The sequence below is a fragment of the Bos grunniens genome, chromosome 6 (assembly GCF_055505025.1).
Source record: "Bos grunniens cultivar Pamir isolate PY7600 chromosome 6, Bosgru_T2T1.0, whole genome shotgun sequence".
Taxonomy (NCBI): Eukaryota; Metazoa; Chordata; class Mammalia; order Artiodactyla; family Bovidae; genus Bos; species Bos grunniens.
In genome coordinates, this window is record NC_141170.1 from 72,741,571 (window position 1) to 72,755,274 (window position 13,704).

The 13,704-nt window shown below is 39.5% G+C and overlaps 1 protein-coding gene and 1 long non-coding RNA gene across 13 annotated transcripts in view; one reads left to right on the top strand and one right to left on the bottom strand.

Annotated features, from left to right (window-relative positions):
• Positions 1-13,704, bottom strand: part of RBPJ (recombination signal binding protein for immunoglobulin kappa J region) — a 242,818-nt gene that overhangs the window by 134,204 nt on the left and 94,910 nt on the right. The gene's annotated exons all lie outside the window — the stretch shown is intronic.
• The window catches only part of LOC147370865 (uncharacterized), a 34,372-nt gene that overhangs the window by 20,114 nt on the left and 554 nt on the right, over positions 1-13,704 (top strand). For 2 of the 5 annotated variants that reach the window (XR_015165512.1, XR_015165510.1), the window contains exon 5: positions 5,071-5,754. This is a non-coding gene — a long non-coding RNA (uncharacterized LOC147370865). Of the gene's footprint in view, positions 1-5,070; positions 5,755-13,704 lie in introns of those variants that run through there. The other 3 variants (XR_015165514.1, XR_015165511.1, XR_015165513.1) reach the window with 2 other exon arrangements.

The following is a 13,704-nucleotide window of genomic DNA, read 5'->3' on the forward strand; positions in this document are numbered from 1 at the left end:
GACAACTTCCTTACAACATTTATGAAACATTAAGAAGAGCAAATGAGTAAGTAAATGCCCTAAGTATTGCCTTTTTCCCCTAAGCCACTAGGCTGATATTGAGTCTAGTGAATATTGCTCTAACACAGGGACAGCATCCACAACTTTATACTTAACAGCTGCATTCAACAGCAAAATTTTAGATCCACTTCTACTCCCAGCTACCTAGTGCTTTAAAAAAAAGAGCATTGTTAGAAGTGGGGTAGGTAGGAATGTGACTAATAGTCTTGTGTTCCTGTAATTATAGCAGAGATCACTGTGCAACATTTGCAACTTTTCTATTCTGCTGAAGCAATGACATTAGGAAGTGATGCTTCTACTGGTTATGACAGAAAACTGCCATTTCAAGGAGTCAAATTATTTCCTCTAAGCTCCACTTAAGACAGATTCAACAAAAGACTCTTCAGTGGAGGCAGAAAGAACACTTTCACTCCCCTGCACCCTGATGGACTCATAGGCTCATTAATTCAGGAGCTATCACAGCAGTTTAAAGTGCGAAGAACCTGTTTTCACAATTCCTGGTATCAAATAAGCATCACAACACTGAAGTGATTTACTGTGGCTCAGATAGTAAAGAATCCACCTGCAGTGCAGGTGACCTGGGTTCAATCCCTGGGTCAGGAAGATCCCCTGGAGGAGGGCATGGCAACCCACTCCAATATCCTTGCCTGGAGAATCCTCATGGCCAGAGGAGCCTAGCGGACTACAGTCCATGGGGTCCCAATGAGTTGGACATGACTGAGAGACCAAACACAACACATAAAATTATACAATTTCTAATTTTACCCCGGGGGTAATCTACAGCATCATGATCCGAATGTGAACTCAGCAGAAGGGCTCAGATTGTGGAGGCAGGGCATTCCTTAGGAGGCTTCTCTGCCTTCAGAGATCCTTAAATTAATAAATTTTTGGACAAGCAGGGGCCAAAGTGGTGAAGATTCAAAAAACCATGGCCATTTCTTTGAGCCCCAAATCAGCCCTCTGATTGATTCTTCAGTGCAGCAAGGCCATCAGAGAAGGAAGGGACCTCCAGCAATCTTGTGTTTTTCACAGGACTGATTCTGGGGATGGAAGGTAGTGGGGTATTGTAGGGTCAAGTGGGAATCATTCTGTCTTTTACCTCTCCGACTGCAATCAGCATTTTCCTCTCACTCCCATCTCGTCCGTGTTCTAGCCCTGCACTTCAGCACATCAGAGCCAGCTCTCTGCTTTCTAAAGACAACTAGCCAAGTAAAGCAATTCGTACTATGAACAGGAGAGAAGAATCATTCCTCTTCCCCACACACGTGCGCACAAGTGCCGCACACATGCACACATACACATACTCACACCCATTCTTCCTGGATAGCAGCCATACTTGTCTCACCCAACAAAGTTATTCTGCTGGAGGAAATGTAAGCCTAATGGAAAAGGAGAAAGATGACTGTGTCATTTTTCTATTTAAATATTTTCAATTATTTACAGCACTTCATCTCCAAGCCCAAAGACATGACTAGAAGGGATTGTTACCGAGTTCCAACTTGCTCTGCTCGCTGCATGACAGGCCAATGAATCCAAGAAATGAGGTGTGAAGGCAAGAAAGAGACTTCAATCAGGGAGCCGGCAGACTGAGAAAATGGCAGGCTAGCACCTCAAAATAACCATCTTATTGGGGGTCTGGATGCCAGATTCTTTTATAGACCAGAGAGAAAGAAGCAATGAGGAACTAAAGTCAAAAGACAGAGTAGAGAGGGAAACACAGTGGGGAAATAAAGTGAAAGAGTCTTCAGTCTTGCAAAACATCTGCAAAGGAATAACCAGCCTTTGGAAAGGGGGTGTTAATCTCTTCTATTCACAGGTGGGCAGGGACAAACTCTTCTCTGAGCTGAACAAAGGCACTTTGGTTTACAGTCAAGCAGAGGGGCAGGATCCTCCAAGCAAGCCATTGAGTATAATTATAATAATAAAAGCAATGAAAAGCAAGTCAAAGAAAGTTTCCAACATGGAGTCAGAATTGGCTTCCTTCCTGCAACAGCATCATTGCTAGAAAGGGCAAAGCCTGGTGAACAGGGCAGCTCTCAGCTCGGTACTCAGTGTTTCATCCTTGAGTCCTCTATTTTCATCATCAGCCCTATCTAATCCATTGGCAAGTCCTTTTGGTTCTGTCCTCAAACTATGTCCCAAATCTAATAATTTTTACCACATCTCCAATTACATCCCAGTACAGGGCACCATCACCTCTGTCTAGGTACCTGCATTACCTTCCCACCTTCTCCCTACTTCTACTCTACCCCTACCTCCTACAATCCATTCTCTGTTGAATATCCAGAGTGATCTCTTAAAAATGTAAATCATGGGGAATTCCCAGGCCTAAGTCCCAGTGTTTAGGACTCTGCACTTCCACTGCTGGGAGACTGGGTTTGATCCCTGGTTGGGGAACTAAGATCCCCACGAAGCCTTGTAGTGCAGCCAAAAAACAAAAATGAAAATCCCCCCAAAAGCATAGACTATGTTACTTTTAAATTTAAAATTTTCTATATACAGTTCTGTTATTTTTATTAATTCTCAAGCATTTTATCATCACAATTCATATTGAAAATCATTGAACAACAAATCACTGTCTTACAGTGAACAAAAAGCTGGGAGCTGAGGGCACCACCTTCTAGAGGCAAGAGAAAGGGTGGGTGGTCAAAGGGAGGAAAGCTAGCAGAGCCCTGAGGGCCTGCAGTCAAGGAAGAAATGATGAGGCTGCGAGCTGACTTGGGCCTGAGGAGGAGTCTGGGCTAAACAGCAGAGGACCTCTAACTGGCCTGTGAGGCTCTAGAGCATGTGGCTTCTACCCACCTCTCCAGCCTTCCACCCCACTCTCACTCCCTTCCCCGCGTCCTGTGCTCCAGCTGTATTCAAATGTCTTTCCTTCCCCAGTGCAGGAAAACAGCCTTGCTTTGCCTTTTCTCTCTGTAGAAGGACTTCACCAACTTTTCTTCCTGGTAAATATTAATTCAGTTCATACAATCCCCTAATAGATTTCCTCCACCACAATTGACGTTCTTAATTTTCCCCCTTGCCCTGAAGTTTGTACAATTGTGAAGCCTATTCTTTGACTCTAAATGACAACTTTGTAATAGTATCTTCCAGTAGTTTTCCAACTTTTGAAGTTTTCTATGTGCCATGAAAATTAATACTTAACAATTCTATTTGATGTAAAAAAGGGATTATGCTGAACAATGTCCAGTTGAATTGGAAAAGCAATGCAATCTGCATTGTTAACGGTAATGAAGATGTTAACTAATGGACCAGAAAAGCATCTAAATTTACTAGACATTCTGACAGATAGCTTCTCTATTCTGATTGCCTCCTTTTCTGGACTCTGAATCATCACAAAAAGAGTAACACTCATTTCTCCGTACTCTTTCCATGTACATTAATTTTTTCTCTTTGCAACACTTCTCAGCAAAATATTATAGAAATATACATAATAAAAAGACAGCAAAATCTTATAAGTAAACATTGATTTGCTCAGGGCTTGTAAACAGTGTTCAGAGAGAATGCTTTTTATTTTAAAACGAAGGATTATTTACTTTTTTATCTACTTCCTGGAAGGAACCAACTGGTTTAGATAAAGTCTATTAATTTTTATGTATTTCATTCACATTCTATTCTGGAAGAAGGATTCCCACTAGTAAATAGAAACATTTATAAGTATTATAATATCTAAATAAAAGTATACTAAGTTGTTTACTTTAGAGTGACTATTACGGTGTAGTTTTCAGCTCACTGGCGAAATCCTGGCAGAAAGCACATTATTTACTGAAGCTAAACTTGAGTTCTTTCATGGCAGGACTGGACAGCTGCTTGCACCTGCCTGAACTTTTTTTCAGGCTAAAGTTATCTATTCCAGAATCCTGTGTCATGCAGTATAAAGCTTTGGTTTCAGTCAGTCACTCACACAGGAGCTTGGATATACTTGAAATTCCTTTTGCGGGAAAAAATTGGCCTAGGCTTTTGGCAACATTGCTTCTCACACCCAGGCCAAAGTGGGCTGGCTCCTCTGTGGGGACAAGAATGCATATTGGTATCTCACCCTTAAAGTCACAGAAAAATGTGAACCAAATTTATTGCCATTTTGCATTTTGGCCCCCAAAGAATTCATGTAATCCAACTTCCTTATTTTACCTTTTTCTGTAACTTTATGTTAGCGTTCCTTATTCCTTATAGCTAAAGCCCCTAGTATAATTGACAGTATAGAACATTTGTATTATAGGTGCCTGGCAGAGGATGTCAAGGCAAAGAAATAAGATTTAGCAGGTCATTCAAGCACTCTCACTTATAATTCCTGGCACTTTGCACAGTCCAGCAGACAGAGCAACCATCTATTTATGTGTGTTCTCCAGGTTCCGTTCTTAATTTCATAAAGGAATTAGAGGGCAATGTGCCTGAGCCATATTTTCCTTAGCCTCTTGCTCAAATATATTCACCAAGTTAAAACTGAGGTAGGTCCACTATGTATATACACAGTGTTGAAATGAGAGTATTTTCTATACAAACACAATTGAAGATACTGAGATACTGACCACAGTGTCAAGTGGCCTTTTCTCTGCACAGATCCATGTGATAAATTCCTTCTTGAATTTAGTTTCAGGCAGGGATAACTTGTGTGCTTGCTCCTGTCAAAGTGAAACCCCAGTCGCCTATTATGTTTCTCTTTTCACCTTTGCTGCCAGAAAAATGTGAACCAAACTTATTGCCAAGTGTAATGTGGTCAACTCTGGTACCTAGAGCTATTTACTTCTCCTGCTTGGTGTCTAAATATTTATAAACTGCCTCAAGTAATTTTAAAAGTATTTAAGTTGACAATAGATATTGGAATTAATAAAATGGGTAAAAAAATTAGTAGGCAGTAAGGAACAGTCAAACTTGCTAGTGACTTGTCTTTGCAAAAGGCTTTTTGTCAATTTTCCCTTTTAAAGGGGAGTGAAAAGATCCTTGTGTTTTGTGTCATAAAACCTGGTGGGTTTTTGTTGTTTGTTTGTTTGTTTGTTTGTTTTTCAGGTCATGCAGCATGTGGGATCTTAGTTCCCTGACCAGGAGTCGAACCCATGCCCCCTGCATTGGGAGTGCGGCATCATAACCACTGGACCAAGAGAAAAGTCCCAAAACTTGATTTCAATTCCCAGCTATACAACTCACTTGCTAAGTAACCTTATAAAAGTCACCTAGCCTTCATTTCCTCATTGCTAAATGGGGATATTTATATTGTTAGTCCCCTAGGTTGTTGTGACATCCACATGAGAAAACATGGTGGGGAGATGCTTTCAAAACAGTGAGTCCCTCTAGAAATGTTCATTGTTGAAACTTCCCTACTGTGTCTTGTGTGCTGACCCACTCTGCTTTAACCAGCACATGATATTTGTGGGAGTTTTAAAATAAATTCACAAATTCATAAATAAATTCACAAGTTTGTTGATACTCCTCCTTTTAAGAGGTCAAGTCTCATTTCTCTCCCCTAAGATCATGTGCTGTATTTAGTAACTTGTTTCTAGCAGATAGAGTGTGGCAGACATGACAGTGTGATTTGTGAGATCAAGTCATTAAAAGCATTGTGGCTTCGTCCTTGCTCTCATGCTTAGATTGCTCATTTACGAGTGAAGCCAACTGCCAAGTCCCGAGGACGCTCAAGCACCCCGACAGAGAGGTCCATGTGATGAGCGCATTAAGTCTCTTGTCAAGAGTCCTGTGAGTGTGCCCTCTTGGAAATAGAGCCTTCAGCCCCAGTTAAGCTTTCAGAAGACTGTACCCTCAAACAATTTAACTACAAACTCCTGAGAGATTCTAATTCAGGACCACACAGCTAAGCTACTCTTGGGTTCCTGGCCCTCAGAAACTCAGTGGGAGAATAAATATGTATTCTTGCTTCAAGTCCCTAAGTGAAAGTGAAAGTCACTCAGTTTTGTCTGACTCTTTGCGACCCCATGGACTAGTCCATAGAATTCTCCAGGCCGGAATACTGGAGTGGGTAGCTGTTCCCTTCCCCAGGGGTCTTCCCAACACAGGAATCAAACGTAGGTCTCCTGCATTGCAGGCAAATTCTTTACCAGCTGAGCCACCAGGGAAGCCCAAGTCCCTAAGTTTGTGGGTAATTTGTTATATAGCAATAGATAACCAATAAAATGTCCACAGTTACCTATCCATCCTCCTGGAAAACACTGCTGAGGACCAGTAGCAGACCTTACTCTTCCCCGATGTTCTTCAAGGAAATTCTAGTGGCCCAATATTTTAGAATCATTGTATTGGAAATCACCTCAGAGCCATGTGGTGCAGATTTTTCATTTTGCAGAGAGAAAACTGTGAAGCAGAGAGGCAAAATGAGATATTCAAGGATATTTAAATGAATGGCAAAATTAGGACTAGACCCTTCTCTAGTCTTCTTCCATTTTATGTCATCTTTTCCTTTCTTTTCTTAGTAATCTAAAAAATGTCTATTTTTGAGCAGAGATCTAAGAAGAATGGAATGGTTCAAAATTGATACTCATTTCCCCCTACTATACCATGCTATCTTTCCTTTGCTTTTTTCACCTGAAAACATGCCAACTAGGGCTTCCCTGATGGTCCAGTGGTTAAGACTCCGCGTTCCACTCCAGAGGGAGCAGGTTCATCATCCCTAGCCAGGGAAGTTCCACATGCCACACTGTGTGGCCAAAAAGAAAAGTGAAAAACACGCCAACTAGTAGTTTTTAGTGCACAACATCATTTTGCAAAAGAAAGAGTGCTCCCTAGAGAAGGAAATTGAAAACTGAAGAAATGTCAGTGTGAACACTTGCTGTTTGTAAGATACTGTACAGAATCAAAGAAGATTAAGTCCAAATTCCAGCACTTACGGTCCTCACAATTTGGTAGGAACAGTGTGTTCTGAGCACAGCCAGAACAGTGAATTATGGGATATTGGAAGACAGAGAGATCACGTGTGAGACAGAAAAATAATGTTTAGTTAAGAGCCCACAGCATATGCTCTATAATCACATTCCCACAGTGATGTCTAAAGTCAGTCTGTGAAATTAAAATGCTAAGATGAAAAAACATATTTAAAAAATTTTTTTAGAATAAACTGTTTTTAAAAAAATTGAAATATAGTTGATTTATAATGTTGTGTTAGTTTCTGCTCTGTAGCAAAGTAAATCAGTTATGTATATGTATACATTCTTTTTCATTATAGTTTATCCCAGGATACTGAATGTAGTTTCCTGTGCTACACAGTAGGACCTTGCTTTTCCATTCTATGTATAATAGTTTGCTTCTGCTAATGCCAAACTCCTAATCTATCCTTCCCCCACCTTCCCGTGACTCTCCTTGCCAACGACAAGTCTGTTCTGCTGCATCTGTTTCTCTTTTGTAGATAGGTTCAATTGTGTACTATTTTGGATTCCACCTTTAAGTCCTCTCACATGGTATTTATCTTTCTCTTTCTGACTAATTTCACTTAATAAAACAATCTCTAGGTCCATCCACATTGCTGCAAATGTCATTATTTCATTCTCTTTTATAACTGAATAGTATGCCGTTGTATATGTGTACCATATCTTCTATATTCATTCATCTGTCAGTGGACATTTTGGTGGCTTCCATGTTTTGGCTATTGTGAATAGTGCAACTACGCAAATGAGAGTGCATGTATTTTTTTGAATTGTAGTTTTGTCCAGATATATACCCAGGAATGGGATTGCTGGCTCATATGGCAACTCTATTTTTAGTTTTTTGAGGAACCTCCATACTGTTTTCCATAGTGGCTACACCAGCTTACATAGAATAAATTCTAAAATGGACTGTCAGTGGGTAATTGTATTCATGGATTCAACAAACTACTCTTTAACAGCAGAGGCTACTCTAGGCTCTGGGTATACACATAGTATTTTATATTCAGACAGAGATGGTTCTAGAATTTCTATGTACGAGAGGATTAAGGAGGCAGCAATTTGGCTGGAAGATGGTGCTTGGGATTTTCCTGGGATTTGCATTAGGTAAAATGCTATTTTTACAATGGGGTTTAGTGAGGGATTCAGAGTTGATGGCAGTCAGGACTCTTGGAGCCACTACTACATACAGTATTTAATACATGTACTATAGATAACAGTGCTTTTCTTTGGCACCAAATCATATCCGTCTCCTGTCTCTCACATTCTCTCCTTGCAGACTGTGGAAAGAACAAGGCTGTAATTATTTGCTAAAATTTCAAGGCAGAGAGATCTTGAAGCAAACTCTCTGAAATGATTTTGGGGCTTTTACTACAGCTACTTACATAGATGGGGCTTCCTTGAGTCACATGGGTTCAATCCCTGAGTCGGGAAGATCTGTTGGAGAAGGAAATGGCAACCCATTGCAGTAGTCTTGCCTGGAAAATCCCATGGACAGAGGAGCCTGGTAGGCTACAGTCCATGGGGTCACAGAGAGTCAGACACGACTGAGGGACTTCACTTCACTTCACCAGGAACTAAAGCACCACCATAGCAGTGGTGGAGGTGTGCAAGTTTAGAACAGTTGTCTAGGGGAAATTCCCTGGCAGCTCAGTAGTTAGGACTCCATGTTTCTACTACAGGGGGCATGGGTTCTATCCCTGGTCAGGGAACTAAGATCCAGCGAGTCTTGTGGCAAGGCAAAAAAACAAAACAGCAGTTATCTTGGGGTGGGGATACTATGCAGAAATGTCTTGCTAGAGTCTGGTCACTGAGATACATATTTGAAGAAATATTTAAGCTTAACTTGTTCTAGGGATGAAGGACACTCTGTTCCCATCCCAAATAAAACAAAAAAAATGATTTGATATAAACCGGATATAATGCTTTGTGGTACTCTCAACTTGGTAATGCCAGTTTCTAACAAAATAGTTTTTACTCAATTGCAAGACCAAAATTTATTTCCACTCAGTGTGAAATTGGTGGCTGAAGAATCTTAGTTACAGTAAGGGGTTAGTAAACAGAAGACAACCTTCACAAACAGACAACGTGACTGTTAAGGAAATACATTATAGTATGTCCTGATGAATAAGTATGGAGTCAGTTATCCTGTGTGTTGTAATCTTTTTTCTCTTCAACACTTGTTTCTCATTTGGGGATTTGTAAGTAGCATAACATATCACAGTAAAGTAAGTATTATTAAAAAGAACTTTCCAGTTTGAGAGTTGCTTTGGTAATAATCGTTACCATACAGTAATATCGGACACGACTGAAGTGACTTAGCAGCAGCAGCAGCAGCATACAGTAATAATCATTGCTATGCTATGGTAATAATCATTACCATATTTAATCTTGTAATTTGGATATATTGATTAATTTGGGTATTATGAGACAAAGAAGACTTAGGGGTTAGGTGACCTGCACAATATCATTTACCTCTAACTTGAATCTTCTGGAAATCTTAGCAAACCACAAAAAAATCACTATCTTTAAAAGTTTGTTTATGTGCATTCATCAGGAAAGAAGAGGAAATCAATAGCTTCTGACCCCTCTTGCTTTAGAAAATCCCAAAAGATATCTTTATTTTAAAACTCAGAGTCTACACTTGAAAAACAAAGGGGCAATATTTTCCTGGTCTCAGCTAAATATTTTCTTCTATTATAATATCAAACTATTAAGGAATAGATCAAACAAATTTAATATGTTATCATTTAAATTTCTTGGATGCTTATTTGAATATGAAATGTATTATTCAAGTCTCCCTTTCTCACTCTTGCACCAGTTTATATATTTATTTAGTTTTCTCAGATGATTTTGGTTTATGTTTTCATATTTAATTCAAAACTGTAAATTAAAATTCAAGTTCTATCTCATAGTACCCTGGGATTTTAGCACAATATTGGCAATTTATCCCGAAAGAAAGAAACACATGGGACATGGACATGTTTTTTTTCAAGGATTTCTTTCTCTTGGTGTCCTGATCCTGCTGTCCATAGCAGAATTCCTCTTTAGATGATTCATAGGCAAGATTTACATTGGCAAAAAGAAAAGGAGGATTAAGAATGAAGGGAATTATTTACTTCTCATAAATCCCTTGAGAATTTGATAAAACTATGACCTTCTCCCTAGATAAACACATACACATCATGTTTGCATGAAAATTGGGGGTGGGGATGGTCCTCTTGGATCTAAATAATTTGGAAAGGATGAACCACTTTCTTTCAAAGAGCTCAGTAACTCAGAAAAGGAAGATTAAATTAGAACAAAAGGATTTTAAGAAATAACTTTCTAAGACCAAGACCAAAAAAGGTTAAATTAGCATAACTCTTGTTCAGACATTAAGAAATTAGAAGTCTGTGTGCTGTGCTTAGTTACTCAGTTGTGTCTGACTCTTTGCAACCCCACTGACTGTAGCCCGCCAGGCTCCTCTGTTCCTGGGAATTCTTTAGGCAAGAATACTGGAGTGGGTTGCCATGCCTTCCTCCAGAGAATCTTCCCAACCCAGGGATCGAACCCAGGTCTCCCATATTGCAGGTAGATTGTTTACCATCTGAGCCAGAAGACTAGTGTCTACTATTTACATGTAGGGCTTCCCTGATGACTCAGCTGGTAAAGAATCCACTGGCAATGCAGGAGACCTGGGGTGAATGCCTTGGTGGGGAAGATTCCCTGGAGAAGGGAGTGGCTACTCATTCCAGTGTTCTTGCCATGGAGAATCCCATGGACAGAGGCCTGGAGGGCTTCATGGGTTCAAAAAGAGTCAGATATGACTAAGTACACACACATTTACATGTAACTGGTTGAACATGGGAATAGAGTTACTGGATATTTCCATCTTTTGGATTTGCCTATTCTGAAGATAAATATATACCTTATATTATTTTTTCATTGGCTGCTAAAAGCAACCCACAGAATATAAATGTTTTTCAAACACTAAATATTTTATAATTATAACAATAAATCAGAATTTTAAAGATGATGTAGTAGAGTGGTTCCAAAAAACATTTTTTAAGCAATGGGACTCTCAACAGTATCCTAAAATATGACAGACTAAAATGACCTTTTTAACATAAACTGTTTTTGCATGTTAAAATTAAAACTCCTCCTTACAATACCATTTCCAAGAAGCTGGTTTTGTTTAACACAGAAATAGGACCTAAAGGAAAACTGTTACAGTCTCATCATCCAATGTGTTTCTGCATTTAGGTTTAGTTAATAAATATATAAAAAAAATTCTGATTTGGATATAAATGTAGTTGCAAATGGCAACAGTTTTTATAAACAGTTACCTTTTGATCTCATGATGTTCTCCAAATAAAGACAGGAGAAGAAACTTCATTTAACAGATAACATATGGAAAGTCTATAATTTATGAAAACTTAGTATATAACTTTAATCTGAGTGTACATTTGCTTTAAAATTTCTTTAATTGTAATGAAATATATATAACATAAAATTTGCCATTTTAATTTTTAAGTGTACAATTCAGGGGCTTATGTTGTACAACCATTACCATTATCTAGAACTTTTCATTATTTAAAGCCATGTGCTTTTTTTTTTTTAATTTTCCAGTTCACTTTCTAAATTAACTTATTCTACTGCCCTCCTTTAGGAAGATTCACATTAGAAAGATGCACCTGTCAGTTCATTTAATTCACATCATTAATGGGAAAGAGCTGTTTGTAGAGCTGGAGAAGGCAATGGCATCCCACTCCAGTACTCTTGCCTGGAAAATCCCATGGACGGAGGAGCCTGGTAGGCTGCAGTCCATGGGGTCGCTAAGAGTCAGACACAACTGAACGACTTCACTTTCACTTTTCACTTTCATGCATTGGAGAAGGAAATGGCAACCCGCTCCAGTGTTCTTGCCTGGAGAATCCCAGGGACGGGGGAGCCTGGTGGGCTGCCATCTATAGGGTCGCACAGAGTCGGACACGACTGAATCCACTTAGCAGCAGCTGCAGCTGTTTGTAGAGCATTGAAAATACTGAGAACAGGAACTCCTCACATGCATTTTACATTCCCTCTCCTTCCCCATCCCATTCTTGTATGACAGCTAGTGCAGAGCAGGACTCCCCAGGGAGACTGCTCCAAGTTGGGGCCACTCTGACCACAGTCGCCTAACTAGAGTGAAGGTGAAGCAGTGAACTGGGCCTCTGGAAAATGCCTTGTCTGGCATTAATCAAACCATTTGCTTTTAATAATCAATTTAAACAGTGAAAAATGAAATTTGAATAAAATGTTTGCAGTTTGCAGTTTGAAACTGCAAAAGCACTTTCACAGAGCAGTTTAAAAAGTATGGTCCACCCAGTTATCTGAGACACAGAGGGTGGGCTGGTCTCGACAGTTGCCACTGTTCATAGTACAGCCAGGGCAGGAATGGCACTCTCCCGGCCACCCAATGGTGCTGATTTTTCTCTTCTACCTTCCATCCCTAGGAGCAAAACAGCCCTTTATGATTCTAGTCCTTAAAAGACACTTTCAGCTCCACTCCCCAGAACCTTTTCACCTCTCTACCTGAAAATGAGAAGTTCAAGTGTGGCATGCAAACACCTGCAATCTTCTTAGGAGGTTTTTACTGAAATTCATCACCACTTGTCTAGTCTGGTCTTAGAAGCATCCTGAATTAAAAGCAAGTCTAAGCGACTCCAGGAATTGAGATAAACATTTCAAATATTTTTTGCAGAATAGCCTGTTGTGCAGGACGTGTCTTCTCTAAGTGGCCCCTCTGTTTACTGCTAGGCTCAGACCACCATCCCCCTTCGTCCCACCCATCTTTCTGTTCAGTCGGGCTTAATTTAGTGATATTTATTAAGAACTACCAGGTAGGACAGATATTCATCACAAATAGTTAATATTTATTGAGCACCTACTGTGTGCCAGGAAATTTTGTATCTATTTGTAAATTCGTCTTGGCATTCTAGATTGCCTACATATATATTTGTTCTGCAGATTTTCTTTGAACTGGTTTTAACATATTTTCTGGTTTTCCCTTATAATTTAACAAGTTAAAGTCTTTAGCACCTATTCATTTTGTTTTTGTCGGGGTTTTATCATTTGGAAAATTATATTTTAGCACCTTATTTTTAGATGAAAATTGAAGGTGAATGTGAAGCACACATAATAAATTAACTAGAAAACCAAGGGAAGCAAAGAGAAGATAAAGGGGAAAAATCACTGAAGAGGTCCTAATTAGAATGTCAAAACCTTGGCATTCTCCATCACAATACTATATGCACTGCTTAAAACATAGTAGGTGCTCAAGAAATATTCAGCAAAGATGCTAGCTTGGAAAACAAGATATATATATGTATATGTGTATATATATATATGAAATAAGCACACATATAGGAAATAGGCAGCAAGTAGGAAAAAGAACATGAAGATATCACGTACAAATAACTTGTAAAGATGACATGGATGCTGAGTCCAATTTTTAATAGCATGACAGAAGCCTATGGGGAAAAGTAATACATTTAAAAACCCTAATCCTGCCAGCAAAATCCTTCCTCTGGGCTTTTGGGACTAGAGAGGGTCAGGAGAACATTTCTCTCAGGGAAAAATGTGAGCCCACACATACAAGCCAAGTCTCTCCCTTCGGCTGACATATACCGTCTTTTCCTCTATCACTGCCATTCTGGGTAGTTTTAAATCCTGCAGGAGATGAACCACCACCCTCTGCTTCTGTAGGGCTGTTGTGCCCATCACATCATGTCCCTCACAGATGAGCTTTTCTGTA